The sequence below is a fragment of the Silurus meridionalis genome, chromosome 2 (assembly GCF_014805685.1).
Source record: "Silurus meridionalis isolate SWU-2019-XX chromosome 2, ASM1480568v1, whole genome shotgun sequence".
NCBI lineage: Eukaryota > Metazoa > Chordata > Actinopteri > Siluriformes > Siluridae > Silurus > Silurus meridionalis.
In genome coordinates, this window is record NC_060885.1 from 6,385,823 (window position 1) to 6,408,692 (window position 22,870).

Consider the following 22,870-nt stretch of genomic DNA (forward strand, 5'->3'; position numbering starts at 1 on the left):
GCTTCATACTGTATTTTAATATAGAAACTAATTCTAGATAAAAACCTGTGCAGGAGTTAATAGTGTATTTGTAGTCAAGGTAGAGTGAATGGCTTAATGATTCAAATAAAAATAGTCATTTTTGTTATATTTGCAATAAAGTCTTTAGCCCAAAAAGGTATAAATTGGGTCAGGTAAATTTAATAGCAATATAAGTTAAGACTCATAAAAATATAAGCATTTAAAGGTTTTGAAATCATCTTTCTATTATTTTTACCTAGTACAATATAAAAGATTTTAAATATTTCTCATAAAATTGGACAAAACTTGACTGAATACCTGAAATTTAGAACATCTCACTGTCATCAGTCAGGCAGGCCTAGGCCAGTTGACATGTCTACAGGACCTTGCGGCGAGGCTTCTCTCTGTCAGAGTGCTATATGACAACATGTTAGCAGCTCACCTGTGCAGGGACAGTTAGAGGCCTTAGTAGTTCCACATCTGTCTTCACTTCCTTGTGGAATTCACACAGCTTTATTCTGCTGATGAGAGAGCTGTGTATATATATATATATATATATAGCATTAATAGTAGCACTGCTATCAGAGTGGTTGTTATTTAAGAAGTAAAACAGGGGGTGTATTCTTTTATAGGGAAATATATCACAGTGGGACTACTGTTACCATCCAAAAGTGCAATATTTCTCTTATAGCAACACAAGTGTTTTATTCCTCTTATTTCTCTTTTATATCTAGAACTTAGTGAAATATTTATATATATTTTTTTAATACATTATAACTGCTATAAACAGTAAGTCCTACAACAGCGTCTCTTTTTATGGCTAATGAGGAAGAAAACATAGCTTGTCAAATAAATCATACAGAAATAAATGTTAAAAATACACATCTCCCTACACATCACAAAACTTCATAATATCACTGAGTGAAGGTCAGTAAGATTATCAGAATCACTTTTATTACCAAGTATCATGGTTGCAATTGCCATTGTGAGCTGGTGTTCTACATTTTTTTAATTAATATTGAAAGATAAAGACAACGACTCTACAATTTGTACAGTGTATGTAAAAGTGAGGCAGTGCAAAATATATTTTCCAAATAAGTCCAAAAGTGCTCATTATCTGCCATACCTATTGCTGTGTAAGCTGTTATGGTAAAAATGATAACATATTAGAACAAGTGTATTAAAATAAGGATTTGGAATATTCTAAATAATCTTGATTTTGTTATAATGTGTGTTCGCTAGAACTGACTAGTTACCAAATAACTGTTCAACCACACTGTACTGTTACTAAGACCATTAATATTCTTTGCAAACTTCTGTAAGAATGTGTGTATTTGCCATTTTGATAAACCAACATGCAAAGCCTATTAATTATCCATTTATGACTACTCATCACTCAGTGTAAGTAAGTAAAGCTATCCACACCATTGGTGTATTGATGAACAGCCATTTTCATTTTCAATAGATGAAACAGAATCTGGGTAATACTACCAGCCCAAGTGGAGTAAAGGGGTCAAGTGTTGGCTATAGGTCAGGCTTTGTAAGGAACACACTTATTGCTTTCATCTGTCAGCCATGTCAGTTAGAGTCTGACCCCACACCACACCAGACATGGCTGCTAATGCCTCCTTTGGCGCCATTCCTAAGAAAGCAGGGCTCAAGTTTGCCTCTTGGTTGGTGGGCCTGTGCAAGAGAATGTGGTTGTGTGCATCCATGTGTGCTTTAACGTATAAGCGCACGGAAACATACTTCTGTATGTTTGTTCATGAAAGCAAAACGCTGTTGTACTTATGAACATGGCACTTTTGGGGGCTAGTTTTAGTAGACTGATTGTATTAAACTGATTAATCTATTAATTTGATTTGTTAAAGTTTTGAAAGTTATTATTATATATATATTTTAATTTAAAACAAAGTGCATCATGCCTGTTTGATGCATTACTTTATCACAGTTATTTATAATCCCATATATAGAGTGGCATGTAACATATCTCATTTTATACCAGCTCGTATACTATCACCTCTCACAGTGAAATCTAACACACACACACACACACACACACACACACACACACACACACACACACACACACAGGTTATTTCATGCTGAGCACACACAGATGTGTATATATACCTTTAGCACAGGCATTATTGCCTTGGTGTTGCATTTCAGTTTTGCCCCCAAAAGTGCCATGTTCTTTAGTGATTGGTAGAGAAAGTTTGGATAGAGAAATGGTTAATATGAGCGTGTAATAGCTTACATAATGTATCTCTACTTTTACTGAAGAACATAATTTGTGTATTTCCTCCACCACTGCATTTACTCCAACACTGAGACTCCATAAAACAAAATTCAAACCTGATGGTTTCATAAGATTCCATTGAAAGACATAAAAGGCAGTGCAAAGGTAGAAAGGTTCAGCCACAGGCAGTCATTGATGCAGTTTTATTTAAATCGTGAAAAAGAGCTGAGAATGTGGAAGGGAAAGTGTAAAACCACACCATGGAAAGACAAAAGAGTGAGTGTTCTAAGGGAGCACAAATTCTAAAAGAAACCTATCACTTACTCCACCTGGTTTAGTTGCTAAATTACTGGCTGAAGATGATCTCAGCAGAAGTGACCAGCGATAATGACAACCGTTTAATTGGGCAATGTTAGTGCCCAATTATCTTCCAGGAAATGGGTACGCTTTCATATGCTTTTAAATTATTGTCAGTTGAATCATTTCCCCGTCTCTAAATAGGGGGATAAGTGGACTTTTTGCAAGCGTTTTAAATAATAGGCTGTATTTGCACACCCAGACGCCATTCTCCTGCTGGTCAAAGATACAAAACGTTCAATTAGAAAGCTGCATCTTATTTTGTGGTTAAACAGCAGTTGGTTAATTCTTTAATCAACACTTGGAGTAAAACATTTTCATGTTTTCTTGCACAGCAGCATGCTTCGTGTTTATCGGTTATGTATGTAAGTTAAAAGTTTAGCAAAATGATTGGTAATACTTTGATTTGCTCAGTGCCCTGTAGGTGTTAGTGTCTCTCTGTGTGGGTAGCACACCTGGATTTATCTCTTAACCTCCTTAGCAAGCTTTTTTTTGTGGGTTTAAAACAGGTGTGTTAAGTGGACAGCATTGAGAAACACTGCTCTAGCAGGACCAGGTTTGGGAAACTGGCTTAAGTGTACATATAAATCACTTAGTTAAAGCTTAAAGCATTTATATTGACATGATTTTCGATAACTAGAACTACTATCTTTTTAGACAAGTTCAGGGCCATTGTCATGGTAACGCGTCCAGCTGTTGTCTGAGCACTGCAGGATTTATGGCTGCAGTCTGCCACTGGCTCAGACCTGATGGGAATTACCCTGTGTGCTCGAGTGTGGAGATAATAAATGTGTGTCTGTGTGTAGCAGAGGGTGTATAACTGTGCTTGTGCTTTCTTGGTTTGATGTGGTAATGGGCCCTTATCTGTACCACCTGGCCACCTGTAGCCCTGCTTGAAGAGTTGTTTAAGAGCTCCACCCCAGAGCTGGAGCAGGTGGTGTGTGTCTGCTTTTCCGACATAAGCCGAGCCAAAGGCTTTCCAACAGAGCTAGCCAGTCCAAAGTTTAAGTCTGTGAACTACTCTCTATGAATACAAAACAAGATAACATTGTGTGTAGACCCAAAGCATAAAAGTGTATCAATGTTGTACACTTACAACAAGAGAACAGCATTCAATTTAATTCATTTTAGTTGTATAAATTGACATTGTCTCAAAGTAGCTTTAACAGATAATGTGGTAAGAAAGAATAAATAAGATTGGTCTTTATAAGTGTGAGTTTGTCCCTAATACAGCTGTGGCAAGGAAAAACTCCCTGAGGTGGCATAAGGAAGAGACCTTGAGAGGAACCAGACTGACGACGGCAACCCATCCTCATCTAGGTCGCACCGAATGTTCATTTATTACAGCTAAATGATGTTGAGGTGTGCATTGATGATCAAATAAAAGCTTTATTTATAAATTCAGTCGAATACTTGTTAGCTTCTGTGGAAGTAAATGATGCACTTAAGGTAAACGGCGAGTCTTCGTGTTCTTGATGTTGCCGTCATATCACGCTGGATAAGCCTTTGGATCTGGACTACAGAGAAAAGTATCATTATAGTTAAACCTTATTTACTAAAACCATGCAACTAATACACATGCCTGTGGGTTTGTTTTGGTAGGATACTCATGCCGCTTTTTTGTCTCGCCAGCATGGCAGCGAATGTAATATAAACGACACTGTGCTGTAATAGACTAAGCATGAAACAATCTACTGTATTATCTGCGGTGCAGGCCAAATTTAATCATGATTTCTATTCACAATATGTCTCTATTATATAGTGTAATAAAGAGCAAAAAAAAAAAAAAAAGCAAAAACCTCTAAACCGTGTTATGTGCTATATGACGAATTGTAGATTTCTTTCTTACCTTGTGATCCATTTCATTCCAGAGCAGTTTAATTGGATTTAGGTTTAATGACTGGGCAGGCCATTCCATGATAGATAACACTTTAGCTGACTGCTTGCTCTCTAAATAATACTAACAGAGCTAGAATGTATGCTCGGGGATTGTCTTGTATGGTGAAGTCGGTTCCAATTAGCTGCAGTTAAGATGCAATGTTGGTTCAGTATTCCTTTCACCTGGAACAAGTCACAAAAACTCCCTGCTCCAAAACAACCCCAAACCTCCATGTTTGACTGAGGGGTGATGCAGTCTGCTAATATCTTCTCTCCTGTTCTCCATCTTACACAAGTTCTTCTGTTTAAGCAAAGAATGCCAAATTTGGACGTTTTTGCCTATTACCTAGTTTGTTGCAAAATAGACGAAAGGAACATGTATGTCTCTCAAAAACCATAAGACTGGGTGACAGGCATAGCATTTATAATTATTTTAGCTATTAAACATGATAATTACTTCTCATTTTTGTGACAGACTAGAAACTAACTTTAGTGTCAGCAAGTCCAATTTTATATTGTTACCAATAAAGGAGAAGCCAATAATAACGTTTTGATATGGTTTTACAAATGAGATTGTCCAAGTGAAAAGTTCAGAAAATGACAGTCTATAAATAGTTAGATTTTGAATTTATGATGTAAAACGAAATGACATTTTACAACTTTGAACTCTCAGACGCAGGAAAATTGTATTGTTTTTAGTTACCAAGGCATATAATTGTCAAAGGATATGCATTTTTGCTTGTGATTGGTTGTCAAATGTAATATAACAATCAGGAAAGTTTAAATATATACTAACATTGTATTATTATATATAATTTGTTTTCTTTTTGGTGACAACAAAACTGTTAAAATCATACAATTTAATCAGCCATTCAAAATACCTCATAGACCATACTGGTCTTTTCATTTCAAACTCGTCTGCATCCATCCACGCTTTCAGTGTAACACTACAGCGTGAGTATATGCGTCCACATGGGTCAGTTTGCTTTGATATTCGTTTGGCAGCACACAGAAGGATGACATCCCAAAAGCACGCGAGTCAGGTACAGCTTGTCCCACTCGTTTCATTCGCCAAGCGTCCACCTGCTCTCGTAATTTCCCTATAAAGCTTCACACCTTCTTTCTTTGCCACTATTTTTGCAGTCCAGACGTGTGGTTTTGGAGTTATGGGATAGGATCTTGTGAAGATCTGCTGGCTCGTATTTCTTAGTAGTTGGGGGGCAGAAAATACAGAGACTTTTTTCATACCTGCTGTCGTTTCTGTAGCTGCAGGCTGCAGCACTTGTGTATTGAGAGTCACGTCTAAGAGACGGTTCGTCTGTCATCATTGTATATCAGTGAAATCCACCTAAACTTATCACGTGTTAGATTTTATTAACTTTATTTACTTTAATTTATTAACCAGTATCACTAAACAGGATCAACAAATCAATCTCTTTTTCTAATTTTCGTTATATCTCTCCATCTCTCTCCCTCTTTGTAGGTAACGTTAAAAAGAATGAATGTAAGGAAGTTCTTGGCTATTATAAATGTTTATAGTAAAAAAAAAAGTGAACGATCACACTATGTGAACTATTGGAGAATGCTGGAGCTCATATTCTGATATGTAAATTATTTCTACAATACAATTACAAAAAATTGTGAAAAAAAAAAAAAAAAAGGCCTGACTGTTGCTACATTAACTCTAATTGCCAATTATTGTATCCTAAATACAATTACTTTGTTTGTAACCTTTAACTTGTGCTAGTTGTATCCAAATATATAACCCACCCACCCATCAGTCAGTACTGTTAAACACATCCAGAACCTTTATACAGAGTCATTGGTATGTGTTGCTAGTATACAGTTTGGCTTCATCTGACTGCATGTTCATCATCTTTCTTCTCCCAGCTGTCCTCTTCTCTTGAGCTTTTTTTACCTACACTTTTGCTGGCCATTCTAAAAATGTGTTTTTAGAAAGGCTAAACTTGTAAGGACTCAAGAAGCTCTTTTACAATTGAGGCACTTAAGTGAGGTGATAATTAGTCCACAGCAAATGAGTATACGGTGTTCAACTTCCTGTATGTGTGCCAGAGCAGTGAATGTCCTGCTTTTAGTCATGACTCTTTGCATCCCTTTTTGTTTATTGGCTTCATATTTTTAGACCACCTCCATTCACTGGCTTGTGGAGACCTGAGCTGCATTATTACGTTTGCTGTAGAAGTGAAAAGAATTTCTGTTGGGCCAAATGATTTTTTTAAGTTTATGTATATAGTTCTCATGCTTGTTTCCACTGATGATCTGAATCTTATTAACAACCACTTTTTCATATTCTACTCATGCTAAAGTACTTGATTTACAACAAAATAATGAAGATTTGATTATCAATTATATGAACTTACCTAATATTTTTATAAATCTGTTTATTAAATGTATGTTTGGTCAAGATTTTATTAGTGGAGATCTTTACTAATGTCGTATCAGTATTTTTCATAATCTACAAAGAAGAACGATCTAAAAATGTTTTATGAGCTTGCTCTCAAACGCAGACTCACAGTAACACATTCTCAGTCACCACCATCTGGATTCTTGTGTTTGAACTTTAAAAAAAAAAAAAAACTGAAAATCCTGTCTGTACACAGTTACAGGTGATTATGAAGTCCTTTATTAGCTGAATGAGTGTGTATGTATGTGTGTGAAATTATTTTCAAGCAGAACAGTTCATTTGTATTACACAGTTTGTACTGCAAAGATAATGTAGGAGGTCTTTATCTATCCACTGAATATTTACGCAAGGTACATCTGCTTCCTGCTGGACCTCATGACCTGCCATCAGGCACTTGTGTCAAAGGTCAAATGTCAGGCAGTCCTAATTAGAGGAAACAGACTGACCGTACGAGAGATGCATCGTAATTCTCAGAGTTGGTTATCACATTCCAGGATACAAAACTGAGCAAGTCTCTACAGACTCCAAAGTTCCTCAAGTTCTAAGTACATGAAGCAGGAAGAAAACATTATTTACTACGCACTTACTGAACACATTTTGTTACAGCATACCAAATATTTCAAATGGAAATGCATCTACATATAGTCATATATGTACATATATATATATATATATATATATATATATATAGTATACATATATACATCTATAAACGTAAACGTATTTGTATTTAAGTACAGGGCTTTCAGTTCGGTGCACATGTGTGCAGATGTTCAATCCTTTTTACGTGGAGAACATAGTAAATATCTGAGTTCCCTCACAAACTTAAGTTGCGGGGCCACAACTTTGTTAAAGCTCTGCCTCACACTTTGAGCGCAGTGTCAAGGTTTTGTTTTGTTTTTCTAATAAAAAATTAATTTAAAAAACATACGCAACAATGCCAGAGGTATAAAAAAGGAACTAGAGTTAGTGAAGCGTTAGCACAGAATTACTGTGGCCACTCGCTCTATACCGGACATATGATTTGTAATGTGTTATAAAACTCAGATTCTTTTTATGACAATCTCATGTAGCGTTTGCTTCAAGAACTTTTCTTAAAAGCAGAAAATTCTGACAATTCTGCATATTGAGGGAGTGAATGAAAGAAGAATGGAAGGAATGAAGACATTTCTCTTTAAAAGTATGAAAAAGAAGTATGCTGAAATAAGTAGAACGTGTTCTTTAGAAAAGTAAATATTAAATGTAAAAAACACACACATTTATATACACATATCTGTATTACCCAAATGGGGTGTAACAAATGTAAACCATCAAAATCTTCCATTTAATTAATTTTTATTAAAAAAATATTATTTGTGCTAATTTAATCGATTACTACATTTATAATATTATAAAATATTATAAAAAAATATTTTAGATTTGATTTAACCAAGCAGGCATTTGATTTAAATTAGTTTTTTCGAAAATGTAAACTGTTGTTTACAAATGTTAATAATAATTAACTGCGTTAATATAAAAAACATTTATTTTGCATTTCTCCCCGTTAACTGTACCGAAATTGAACAGAACCTTTACTTATAAACCGAGGTACGTTCTGAACCGTGAATTTTGTGTACCGTTACACCTCTCATATAGATGTATCCATACATCTACATATACACTATATGTATACTAAAGGTTTAATATATATATATATATATATATATATATATATATATATATATATATATATATATATATGTACATTTATATTAAGTTTTTACAGTATTTACAGTTTTCCCTTTGCTCTGTATTTGCTTTGTTAGCTGCCGATAACAGGTTCAGACTTTAAAGTGTCTGAAGAGTCAGATGACAGAGGAAATGTCCACTTGAAGATGTGTACACACACACACACACACACACACACACACACACACACACACACACACACTCTCACTGGTTGATAGACATTGATAGACATGTCCTTATTTCTCCCAGAGGCTCATTTTCTCAAACTTGAAAAATTTGCTATGATTTGTAATTGACAGACTTGTGACATTCCAGATGAAAGCAAGTCGAACGTTTCATAGCCTTCCCCAAAAATGTTTTGTAGGTCAATACTCCGGGTACATGACACATGCTGTATATACTGAAAACTGAGTTATTTTATAGTATTTTAAAACAGCAACTTTAACAATATTTGTAGCAATGCACTTGTTTTAATATGTTTTTTTTATGCTGTTTATCAGTACAGAATTATTTGTCTCATCACGTTACAAATGTATAAAGTAACACTTTCTGTAATTACATGTTTATTTAGAGGTTATGGAATGAATCACCACATCCTTTCGGGCTTTTCGATGTTGGTGGATTAAAATTTCCCAATTTATATTATTTAGCGCCATCTGTTTTTGTGTAGGTACCTTAATCAGTATGCATTTTTTTATAATGAATTTGAAAAATATATAATGCTAATAACATTATGGTAATTGCAATGCAATTGTATTATTTTTAAACTAGCAATGTGATTTCCTGACCATTCATGAAGCCACATAAGTAACAGATATTGTTTGGGTAAAGAAGGTAGATAAGCTTTTAACAGACAGACAGACAGACAACGAGTGAGAATGTTAGAAGTATAATGACAAAATGAGAGAAAGAGTTATACGGAGAAAGATTTTGTGTGTGCGCATGGTTTGATAGAGCGATGGATAGGGAGATTGTGTTGCACTGAAAGTTGAAGTGAGAGTGTGTTACAGGAACAGTGACATGGAAGAGGTGGGTGGCTTCAGGCCATGAGCACAGGTGTGTGTGAGTTTCATCTGAGAATTTTCAGCATTCCAATGTCTTTAAGTTTTTGGGATATTTGATCGTTCACTAAGAAAAAAAATATTAATTGTATCAGTCAAAAACAGACCAGGATCAGTCAACAAAACTGATGTCTGAAATATATACATTAGTTACTCTCTACGGACAAAGGTATTGAGACACCTGACCTTATATGGTTCCTCTCTTTTACGACAAAGCTGGAGTCACAGAATTGTATAGGATGTCTTGAGATACAGTATAATAAAATTTTGTGTTTACTTGAACATGGAAACCCAAACCTGTTCCTGCATGGCAATGCTCCTGTGCACCAAGTAAGCTACATAAAGATATGGTTTACATGGTTTGGATAGAAAGATTAAATGTGGCCTGTTATAGAGCACTAATCCCAACGTTACTGAACAACTTTGGGATTAATGTAAACACTGACCTCGCCTACATCAGTACCTGACTTTACTAACACCCTTGTGGCTAATAAAAATGGCTGCTTAAACTAAATGTCCACAAGCACCATACTTATGACCAGGTGACCCAATACTTTTGGCAATATAGTGTATCCCAGTCCAAAGATGGCAATTGAAGTGAATGACAATGGCTTAGAGCTCCAGTCATCATGACCCGTTTAATTGTGTCACTCAGCCCGACTGCCTCCCATCTGACTCCGTCTCCATAGCTATGGAGGCATCGGATCATGGGTAATGCTGACAGAAATGCCAATGGTAATCTTTTTTCCCTTTTTTTAGGCAGAAAATATAGGGCTAGGGCAAAGATTTGGGTTATACTGTAATAAATGTGTGCGTCTCTAATTAGTCTCCTTAATTAACCGGGAGAATATATTTACCGTATTTTGACTGGCCCAAGAGTGGCAGCTTGTAACTCAGTAACCCATTTCCCTGTTGTTAGTTTTCAGTAGTTAATGTTCTCAGCATTTACATACTCATTATTTGCAATTGTAGTAAATCAGGGCCTAAAACCTACATTCACTGACAATAAAATCATTTATTTTAGTAGCCTGTCTCAACAGATCATCCTGTAGGTTTTGTTTAAAGAGCACTGATTCCCACAGGGCAGGATTCTACAAGCTAGTGTATGAGTTAATACCCATCAAATCCCTATCTCAGTGCACAGACACACTGACCTCTCTCACTGCCCTTGGCTATTAGTTTCACCTGTTCACAAGGTCTGAGCTTTGTTTAAACCCCCTCAGGCCCCCCATTGCTTTCTTCTGGGTACTCTGGTTTTCTCCTACTTCCTAGTTGACCGACTGTCAGTGGTAAATTATTAGTAGTGCCTAGTGTTAAGCTGTCATTCTGTCATGGGGTACATATCAGCATGTTAACAATCTTCAGAATCATAACGCTGTTTACCATCTCTGTCTACGACATGTTGCTTCCAGAGCTCTAATAGAGCCTCTTCTGCAGTGACCCTCAGAGTTCATGTCCTGCTGTGTGCAGCATAGCAGGGCAAGCTATGATCAAATGGGCGCTGAAAGACAGACGAGTCCTTCTACACATATCTGCCCTGCACATCATGGCCACATTCCACACGCTAGCACTGACAGCTCGAGCCCAGAAATCACCAACACTAGGCTCCTTTTTTCTTCGAAAAATTTGAAATGGTGAAGCTCCTGTAGTGAATATATTCTGAATAGAATTAAAGAAAATGTTTAGGAAGAAAATTGTGAGTATGGATTTGAATAATAGTTCTTGTTAAAAATTACAGAGCAAATTATGAGAGCAAATAAATGTATATGGTTGGAAAGTATAAAAATATTGTGGGAAAAAATACTTCAATCCAGTTTATAGTTACTTATCCATCAGTTTTTGATCCACTGAACCAGAAATGGCCAAACTAGGGCCCTTTGATTAGATTTGGACAATGCTACATATGAGAAATGGGAGACAAAGCAAAAAAATAAAAAATAAATTTATTGATGCAGATCTTTATGTCTAATTTAACATAACATTTTTAAGCTGCAAAAAAATAAATAAATATAGAGAATATGAATGAATTTGACTTATTTTATGCACATGAGAAGGTGCAGGTACTGTTGCACTCTGTATTGTTTGCTGTTTTGAGAGAATCATCATCTTTCTAAAAGCATGGCGATGAATACATTCACTTTCAGCCACAGCCCTTCAATTGTGATTTTTGGCCCTTCATAGGAAAGGTTTGGGCACCTCTGTACTAAAAAAATCAATGATGAAATTGTGCTTTATGGAAAAAAAAACCCAACAAAAAGTTGTAAATGTAATAACAGTAGGACTTGATTGGGGAATCACCCTGTTACATTACGGAAATAATGTATTCACTTCCTTGTGATTCCTTCGCACTGACTTTGACTGGTTTGAAAGCCCACAAACATAAAAAAGAAACAAAAAAGATTGAACTAGTCACTTTATTTCAAGTTTCAGACCAAGCTTAATAAATCCAGCCAATGAAACCAAATGCCTATAGCCAGAGCCGAGGACAAGGTTATTCGAATGTGGCTCTTGGATTAGCATCCAGGTTTCTCCCACCTTAATAAATCCCCTGAGGAATGCTTTTTTTTTTAGCTGCTCCACAGTTGGGTCAAAGCTGGTCTGATCCTTATCTCTGCATCAAGCTCAGTACTCTGGATTGTTCACTTCCAGCCAAGAGCAAATTTGGTGCTGCTAAGTTGTATATTTTGTATTTAAATAAGTAATCGTGACTTGTTAAAGTACCTACGAATGAGTATAGTTTTAATACAATTTTGAATTCTTTCTTAGAAATTCTGAAAGCAATGAGGGACATATTTTAGTTGCATTCATTTTTCAAACAGATGTTATGTTCTGGGGTCGAATATCAAAGGTAAAATTTTTGCAAAGGTATATAAGTATATGTATATATATGTATAAAGCTTGGAAAACATAGAAGAGTATAATGCAGACTTGAAGAAAAACATTAGTTATTTGGACCTGCAATATGTTATAAAATGTAGAAGATATGATCTGGTGAACTGCTCAAATCTAGGGTGTAAATGTCTATAATAAACCTAAAGGTGCATATGTGTGTAATGTACAAATGTTCTAATATCTGTAAAAGCATTCAGCCCTCGATCAAGTCTAATAATTTTTCATATTTAATTCATATAAATATATTTGATGGATGGAACTACACTGAATGGACATTCTGTGCAACTAAGATAAGAATGGGTTTCCTTTTGAGTCTGGTTCCTCTCAATGTTTCTTCTTCATTCCATCTTTCTTTGCAACAGTCACCCCTGGCTCATTTATTAGGGATAAACTTACAAATACAAGTAACAAACGAAACTTCATTCAAACTGTGCAATTTTTTTATACAACTTTATACCACTTTATCTATGTAAAGCTGCTTTGAGACAATGTCCATTGTTAAAAGTGATATACAAATGAAAATGAACTGAATTGAATTAAATATACTTTATACATCACCACTGTAATTTATTTAAAATAAAAGCCTTTGATAAAGAAAGAAGCTCTGACCTCCAGATCATTTTTCCAGAGCCATAACCATTGGGCTACCTCTTCTATAATAAATGCTATAAATGTACTTTATACGCAGATTAATTGGGGGAAAATTGTTAACATTTGTGATTTATTTTAGTTTTTTTTTAATGTTATTTACTAACATTTTTTTCTTTCTACAGACTGAAGAGGAAATGTCTTACAGATCCTATAGAAACTGGGGGAAAAGAAGGAAAGTATGCAGGAATGAAATATACAGGTGCATCTTGATAAATTGGAATATCATTAAAAAGTTTATTTTATTAATTCAATACAAAGAGTTAAACTCGTGGATTACATAGATTTATCACACACAGACTGATATATTTTAAGTGTTTATTTCTTTTATTTTTTGATGATTATGGCTTAGAGTTACTTAAGATCAATAAAAAATAGAAAGTAAATAAAAACATTTTTAACACAGAAGTGTTGGATTATTAAAAAGATGTACATGTACAGAACTCAATACTCGGTTGGGGCTCTCTTTGCATAAGTTACAGCAGTGGCATGGAGGCGATCAGTCTGTAAAGCTGTTGACTTGTTATGGAAGCCCAGGTTGCTCTGATAGCGGCCTTCAGTTCTTCCAGGTTGTTGGATCTGGTGTCTCATATCCTCCTCTTTACAATACCCCATAGATTCTCCATGGGGTTTAGGTTGGGCGAGTTCGCTGGCCAATCAAGCACATGGATATCATGGTCCTTTAACCAGGTATTAGTACTTTTGGCAGTGTGGGCAGGTGCCAAGTCTTGCTGGAAATTTAAATCAGCATCTCCATAAAGCTGGTCAGCAAAGAGAAGCAGGAAGTGCTCTAAAACGTTCCTGGTAGATGGCTGTGCTGACCTTGAACCTGATACAGTGGAACACCAGCAGATCACATGACTCCCCAAACCACCACTGACTGTACAAACTTTACACTGGACCTAAAGCAACTTGGATTCTGTGCCTCTCCTTTCTTCTTCCAGATTCTGGGACCTTCATTTCCAAATGAAATGCAAAATTTCCTTTCAGCTGAAAATACAACTTTGGCCCACTGAGCAACAGTCCAGTCCTTTTTGTCCTTTGCCCAGGTAAGACACCTCTGATGTTGTCTCTGGTTGAGGAGTGGCTTGACACGAGGAATGTGTCACTTGTAGCCCATGGATACATCTGTGTGTGGTGGCTCTTGAAGCACTGACTCCAGCTGCACTCCACTCTTTGTGAATCTCCCCAAATTCTTGAATGGCTTTGTTTCACCTTTTTTTACCACATTTATTCCTTCCATTCAACTTTCCATTAATGTGCTTGAACACAGCACTCTGTGAACAGCAGCTTCTTTAGCGATTACCTTTTGTGTCTTACCCTCCATGTGCAGGGTGTCAATGATCATCTTCTGGACAACTGTCAAGTTAGCAGTCTTCCTCCATGATTGTGTAGCCTGAACCAGACTCAGACACTATTTAAAGGTTCAGGAAACCTTTGCAGGTGTTTGGATTTAATTAGCTGAATGGAGTGTGACTCCACGAGTCTCCAATATTGAACTTTTTCACAATTTTCTAATTTTCTGAGATACTGAATTTTGGGTTTTCATCAGCTCTAAGCCATAATCATGCAAATTAAAAGAAATAAACACTTGAAATGTATCAGTGTGTGTGTGTGATCAATCTATGTAATATACACGTTTCACTTTTTGTATTAAAAATAAATATTGATTTATTTAAAAAATAAATCAACTTTTTAATGATATTTTAATTTATTGAGATGCACATGTACACTATATGGCCAAAAGAATGTGGACATTTAACTAGAACACCCATATGTGTGTCTTTGAATTTGGAACCATAGAATCGTATTGAATGTCTTTGTATGCTGTACAATTTAGATTATCTTGCACTAGAACTAAGCAGAAGTAAGATGGCCTCAATAAACACCTTTGTAATAAATAGGACCCCCAGTTACTCCAGGCCTCCTTACCCAAGTTCTTGCGCTCTCATAACAATAAAAACAAATCCCTAATATAAAGTTGTCCACATACCTTGGGACTATTGTGTATTAGGGTTTGGTATTATCACAATGTATTGATATACATTGTACACATAAATTATCAAATATGACAAAAATAGCCTATGCTCTCAAATACATATGTAAAACAAAAAGTAACAAAAGTTTGTGGACGCCTGACCAGACTTCTTTGTGTTTTTTGAACATACCATTCCACTATCCTGTTTCACTTCACATCTTCCACTCCAACTCTTGTTAACAATGTCTTCGTGGAGCTGGAAGTTGTCATGCTGGAACAGGTTTGGATTGTGTAGTTTAGGTAAAGAGAAAATTTAATACTACTGCATCCAATCCTATAAAATTGTGTGCTTCCAGGTTTGGAAATGACCACATATTGTTGGAAAAGTCAGGTGTCCCTATTCTTATATTCTTATTAATTTACAATACTATAATGCTTATAATGTCTCTCTGAATTAGATATTCTTTTTGACTTGCAACTTTAAATAATAACTTTTACATAAAACATCATTTCACTTTTATTCCACTTTGTATATAAGCACTTATAATTAACAAATACAGCATGATGTATGATGTGTTGCATTTCTACGCCGAAATTAAATTATTTTCTTTTAAAAGCATGTCCAAAACCAATTCCATAATAATTGACATTTTACTTGTAAACATTTTTTTAATATTGAATCTATTTAAAGTGACATATAACATTTGGAAAATATGTACAAAACATTTGTTCATTTTATTACAAATTATAGCAGCTATAAAGTGTAATTTTGCTCAAATGCGTATTTCAAGAAATAAAAATTAGAAAAATATTCATGTTTTATGGTACAAATAAATTACAAAACACTCTCCTGAAAACCTTCCCATGTGGGAAAAATGATACAACGAGCTAGACACAGCTAGACTCAATTCATAAATGCCAAATAAAAATCTGAAAATCTTCACCTTATACCAAATCACACACAATTTTCTACCATACAAACACGATTCAAGTCTACAGAAACCTGAGATTTGCCCTATTGCAGGCACAATCTTCTGGAATGCTATTGCGGAAAAATAAATTAATATCTGTGTTGGGAATTACGACAATCAACAATATGGTATAATAAAAATTGGCTTACTTCACTTACCTTTTCTGGAAAAACATGACTCATTTTTTATAATGTCAGTTATATATTTTTTTTTGATGTATTACAATTACTGTCATTTTTTTCTGTCATTTTTCTTCCACTTAATTTGTTAATGCATTACATTAGTTGTATCTTGTAAACCTCGTCTTTCTGTTGTCAGTTTTGTGTCGAATGTATAAATGTATAACATTTGGTTGAATTTTTAAATGTATAACATTTGGTTGTGTATTAAATGTTTACTGTATATAACCTATAACTCTATTTATATATGGAATTTTAGGTTAATTTTACTTATTATAGTTAATGCCAATATAAATCCAGGGGTTTCAACTGAGAGCTGCCCAGTTGTGGTGAGCTGGTTAAACCTGATCATGAGACCAGTATTTGTTTATTTGATATTTGCCACTTTGTTTCTTTTTCCGGAAGTTTAAATCTCAAAGCCCTAAACTTTTATTAGAAATTGTTGCAGGCGGCGACTCTAAATGGCTGCTGGGAGACGTTTTGCTGTGAGGCGAGCAGCCATTAAAACACTTCCGTGCTTTGTAGCTGATGGGAGGGTTAGATAGGAACAAGCTTTCCCTGCATACTTTGTCTCTTAAGTGTCTCCTCCTGGCTAGGTAGTGTCCGGAAAATTTTATTGGTTTGTACTTATTGTAAATAGGAATGATTGCTGGGAATGATTGCTTTGTTGTTCAGGTTTAAGAGGATGAATGATTAAAGCTACCTTTACTGTAAGCTGGTTGTACACTGGGCCCTTTCATTTTAATGTGGTAACTTGTCACACTCTTTGACATAATCACAAAAAAAGATTGAATCCTAAAAAAAAGACTGAGTTAAAACATAATCTTGGTGTTAGATGTCAAAAGGGATTACACATCAATAAATTATATATGGTTTAATCATTCAGATTTGGTTTTATTGCCTATAGACATATAGTCATTTTTTTTTTTAAAGGAAAGACTTTAACACAATGTACATTTATGATGGCATGCAAAATATACAGGAATGTATTTACAGATATGTGCAAATAGGAAGTAGTGAATAGAAATTGTAGTGGATTTTTCAGAATATATGAATTTATTGTGGCTTGCTTACTAGCATGGTTTAGTCAGTGTGATGCTCAGGTAAAACAAAATAGGTAGTAGCATCTGATTATCTCTCTCTTACACACACACATTATGTCTCTCACAGTTTATTTGTGTGTCTTTAAATGCTTTCCGTTTTTTTCTCTGTCCAACACCCAACATAAACGCCAGGTGCAAGCACACTCTCTCAACATCAAGCGCTAAAAGACAGGAATTAGCTGCCACTGTAAATTCCAATCTAAGTACACCTGATCATATTGCACATCATGCTGTGGAGAGAAAGAGATTTAAACTAAAAGATTTAGGTATAGTCATTTTTAATGTGAAAATGAACGTATAGAATAAATAATGAACGAAGACAATGCAGCAGAAGAACAGAATGAGCAACAACTTAAGCTGGTGGTTTGCTTTTATAGGAAAATGATCAATTCTGATGATCAATTCAAGTTCTGATGTCATCTGACACCATTTTACACGCCACCCTTGAATATTATCGAATAACTGTACATCTCAAATTGTTTAGATGCTTTCATCATTTATATTTTTTATTAACATGGTGAACATACTTTTTTTAGGAGATCCAAAATTGTACGTTTGTTTGGAGTGAAAGATCATAAGTGGCTTCATACTGTATAAAGTTCTGCCCAGAACACCTGATGAGTTAGAATGAATGTATCCCAGGCCCTACATCAGTACCTGACTTTTCTCATGCCCTTCCTTGTGAGCAAATCTCCACAAGCACACTCTGAAATCTAGTGAAAAAAAAATGGAGGTTTTTCTAACTGCTAATGAAGACTCAATGTTGAATGGGATGGTTAAAAAGAACAAACCAATCTTATGTGCTTCTTGTTAGATTTCCTCAAACATTTGTCTATTTAGTGTACTTGCTACCTCACTAGCCTTTCTTTTCTCTCGTTATCTCTATTAAAGTTTTTTCCCTCCCTGGAAAAAAAAAACTGATAAATATCTTTTTCTTAAAGAAACCTTCACATATTAAAGCATTATTATCAGGTTTAGTCTGAGCCTGTCCAACATACGTAGAGAAATGAAAACATTTTAGAAAGAAAGGATTGGATAGACATGTGATTTGAATTACAACCAGCACCAGAACAGGTCATAATTACTGCCATGAAAATCTTATCACCAATTTCTGACTAATCAAAAATTCAGCGTCTTTGTGGAATAGGCCAATACGATAACTTGTTATAGAAAAAATTCCATTCTACCAAGTTGTTATATTAGCGCTCTGGTTCCTACTTGACTCCACATTAAATCTGGTGATGAAAACACCCAAGTAGCCTGATCCCACATGCAAACAACTTGATCCAACAGAAGACTTGAGTGTTCGTGAGTGACCAGGGACTTATGACTCTGGATAAGCGGTGAGAAAAGAAGGGTGGAGGTAGCGGAGGTATGCAAGAGAAGACCACAGCACAGAGAGATCGGTGCCAGCATGCTGGCACAGGCAGAATTTTCCTAGCTCTCCAGCCTCTTGATCCAAATGGGTAAAGAATCCCAGGATCCTCTATTTATACAGTGTGTATATTTACAGTGGCGAATGGTTCGGATGCTGCAAAGTGCGAAAGCAAAGAGAAAGTGTTGCCCTCCTTAATGGGGGAGAGTTATTCTAAGCAGTGAGAGGTGTAAGCTGATGTGTTAGTGACGTTGCTGAGGCTTTCAGGGAGTGGGGCAGTAAAGCCTTGCCCCGGTCTGACATTCAGAGCATGGTTCCCGCCTGTCCATAACCATTCTAAGACTATTTATACAAAAATAGTTGCCAGTAATCAGAGTTTAATATTAAGTGTGCCATGGCAACCAAAATTGTCAAAGCGTGAGCTGGGAAAATACCATGGCCAATGTGGCACTGGAGTTACCAAAAATGTTGATGCTATGTGACTTATGTAAAAAGGCATTTCTCACTTTATGCTATGTTTATTACCTAGCAGTGCTGTATCTCATAGGCCCTGGGTTTGGATTTATAGAAAAACAGTTTATCAACTACCTGCTATAATATAACAGTTGCTCTTAATGTCAGATGAGAAATGAAACATGAGATACTATATGAATGTATCATAGTAACATTACTTTTTTTGGTTCATCAACAAACAGTTTTATTACACAGCTGGGTTCCTGAAATTGATGAGGCTTAGGAGAATGAAGGAGTTTATGGACTATGGAGTTAATGGAGTCTTTAGGGTTTTCATCCCAAGAAAGTCTTCAGGACAGCGAAGTGTGAGCTGTTGTCAAATTGCAGTAGTAAAAAAGTGGAATGAAAACACTTCAGGACATGCTGTTATGGAAAAACAATCCACAATGTGTCCTTGAATGTTTTATTTCATATCAACTGCAGCTTAATACTTCAAGAACAATGTAGCCTGCATATCGTTCTCATTTTCATTCTTGCATTTCTCAATCTAAAACACAAATAGCATACTCATGTAAACTAAGAAAGACTCTATATGGCCACCTTAAGGTCTTTAGGGAATTTTTTTAATGTTCATAGAAGTGACAAGTGTTGAATGGCAGACATTCAGCTTTCAACAAGCTTGACATGCATGTTCATTTGACCATAGCTGGCAATATCACCATCCACCATGACTGCATTGACTAAATGACGTGCATATTAGCATACTTGTGAAATAACTGCAGGGGATAGGGGTTCACCGGGGTTAGAGATTTTTCTTTTTATCATCAGGCAAGACAATGACACGTATGCATGACTGATCTCTGCAGCTGGAGGCACTACAGCCATACTTCATCGCAACTATATGGACCTTAAAGCTCCTCTTAGATGACTCATGGGTAGATCGTTTCACTTCCACAGCAAGGATTTTTTTCTTCATTTTTTAAATAAAATTTGTGATCCAAATGATTATTTAATGCAAAAAAAAAAAGATCCAATGGATTTTTTTATTTTAAAAACATCAGCACAAGCTTTTATCTTCAGACTATTTTTGGCTTGATGTGTTTAGTGCATTAGACTTTTGATAAGTTTAGAGTTTGAGAACTTCCCCCTAGACCCAGGACCAAGTCTGGCTGATGGTGGTCCTGAAAAAGGCAACGTTTGAATGGCTAAAAATTTAAACTCAAATTTACAGATTCAGTTTCCAAGTCCAGTCTATTTAGTATCAAAACTGTGCCTTCAACTTATTCAAAGTGTCCAACGAGAAATATTTCTAACGACAATTCCGACAGCTGTAATATATTGTATGTAACATATTCTATTTATAATTTGGAATACATTGGCATTGTGTCATTTCCCTATAGGATTTCCTGCAGCTTTCACACTTGGCATGTAATCCTATTGGAAGTGCCTGTAAGGCCCACGGAATGGGGGCGATTTTATGAAGCACTTCTGCAGACAATGCTTTTATCTATCGCAATGGAGTAAAAGTTGAGATAAAGATTATCTTTTATAAAAGAAGTCAAACAAAAAAATGTGTCTTAGTAAGAAAATCAGACAGTTCATTGACTATATTATAAATATGCAATGTATACCATGTTACAAAAATACACGTATTATGTATTTTTGGGATATTCACTGGTTTATAATGTGACATCACACAAGCAGCTCAAATCCTCTTTTTTTTGTTTTGCATTAATGAAAAAAGTATACAATAATAATTAATATAGTCACAGTTTTTGGTTTGTTTGTTTGTTGTTTCCATAGGAGCACTAAATACCCTCCAGCTAGCATGTTCCTGTAGAAAAAAAAAATCCAAGTGCGAAAGCAACTTACAGTAAAGTGTTCACAAAACTTTTTTTTTAAATCCTAGATTAAATATTAAACAAAAAGCTAGAGGATGCACACTCTGTAGTGCAGGAGATTAGCAGTAGGCCTGTGTGCCCACATTAGGAGGTTGACCGGTCATAAGTAATGAGTACACCGAAGTTTATTTTAGCAAAGTAGCAAAATAGATGCACTGAACTCCAAAAGCATTCTGGGTATTCTGACTATGCTAACAGGGGGGCTTTCACAAGTGCTGCTAAGAACAGAATGGAGTAGTCCCAATCATGCACTAGAATAAATGGAGTACCATTTATTTCTACCCAATGGCATCATATGATCATGCTTCACGTTCCACATTGTTTGGTTGTGTTAATAATTAACCTATGCATAATGTATAGTCGTAGCTTTTCAGATTGCATAAGAATCTGCAATATGTCCACATTTTTATTCAGTAACAGATGATTAACAAGAAAATCAATTTCAAGAGAGCAACTCAAATGATTTAAGGCATCGAAAACAATGAAACAATAAAACAATGAAACAATAAAACAATGCAAGCTAATTAAAGCTAATATAAGCATTAAAATGTTTTATTAATATATAAATAATATTTATAAAATGTAAGATTTTATTTCAAAATTATTACAAAATGTTTGCTTGGTTTTCTTTGTTGTTAATTTACTATCCAAAATGTTGGAAACTCAAAACTCTTACAAACTTTCGTCTAGGTTTAGAATTTTATTATTATTATAATGTACTTTAGATGTATTTAAATAATTAGTTTTCATGAATATACATTTATAAAAAATAATATACATTTGTGAGTCTGGCCTCATGTGCCTTGTCCGTTTGAAACACTGCTCCATAAATGGAAAGAGTGTATTTTTATCTTGATGTGGCCATTAGGTTTCCATTCACCGTATGTCAGTGAATATAATCTCAAATATCTAGCCCAATTCTTAGCGTGCTATCTTCACACAGGGTCACATCATATCAAAATGACGGAAGAAGAAGGTCTTTTGCATGCTTTTTTTAAATGTGCATATTTCCAATACAGATGGATGAACAGTTGTCCTTGGCTGCTCTGGATGCTGGGGGCTTGTATTGGTGTTCTAGATCATATGTCATGTTATGGGATAAAGTCTTTTCTGTCCTGACAGCAATACAGGATTTCCATTTTTAGGCACTGCACATATTTAAATCTCATCCCCAGTGACAGCAACCGCAAAGGATATATTTGGACTTTCTAGGAATAAAATGATATGAGAGGTATTTTGTTAAAGAGGGTAGCAGGTTTGTTCAGGTTACTCTGAACCTGGTCAAACGTGCTGACGCCATGTGGTTGAACAATAATGTGTGACATGATTCACAATATTTTTCTATGTGATGCATGCTGAACATCACTATATAGTACATACAGAAAATTAAATAAGTATTAACTGTTTTACAGCCCAAAAACTCGCTTTTACTCACTTATAATCTTTGAATCTAAGGGGAAAATATGCTTTACCTCCAGCTAAAGATGTTAGATGTGATTTATGTGTTGTGACTGTGCTGATTCAGTGGCTGAGGCACTGAGTTACTGCTCATAAGGTCGAGGACTGCCAAGCTGCCACTGTTGTGCTCTTGAGCAAGGCCTTTGACCCTCTTCACTCCAGGGGCAATGTACCATGGCTGACTCTGTGCTCTGCTAACTGATTGGGATATGCCGAAAAAA

The 22,870-nt window shown here is 35.4% G+C and overlaps 1 protein-coding gene across 1 annotated transcript in view; it reads left to right on the plus strand.

Annotated features, from left to right (window-relative positions):
- The window catches only part of si:dkey-27h10.2 (protein let-653), a 29,708-nt gene extending 15,408 nt beyond the window's left edge, over window positions 1–14,300 (plus strand). The window contains exon 13 of the mRNA XM_046861908.1: window positions 13,357–14,300. The gene's annotated coding sequence lies outside the window, so the exon portion shown is untranslated. The remainder of the gene's footprint in view (window positions 1–13,356) is intronic.
- The last annotated feature ends 8,570 nt before the right edge of the window (window positions 14,301–22,870 follow it).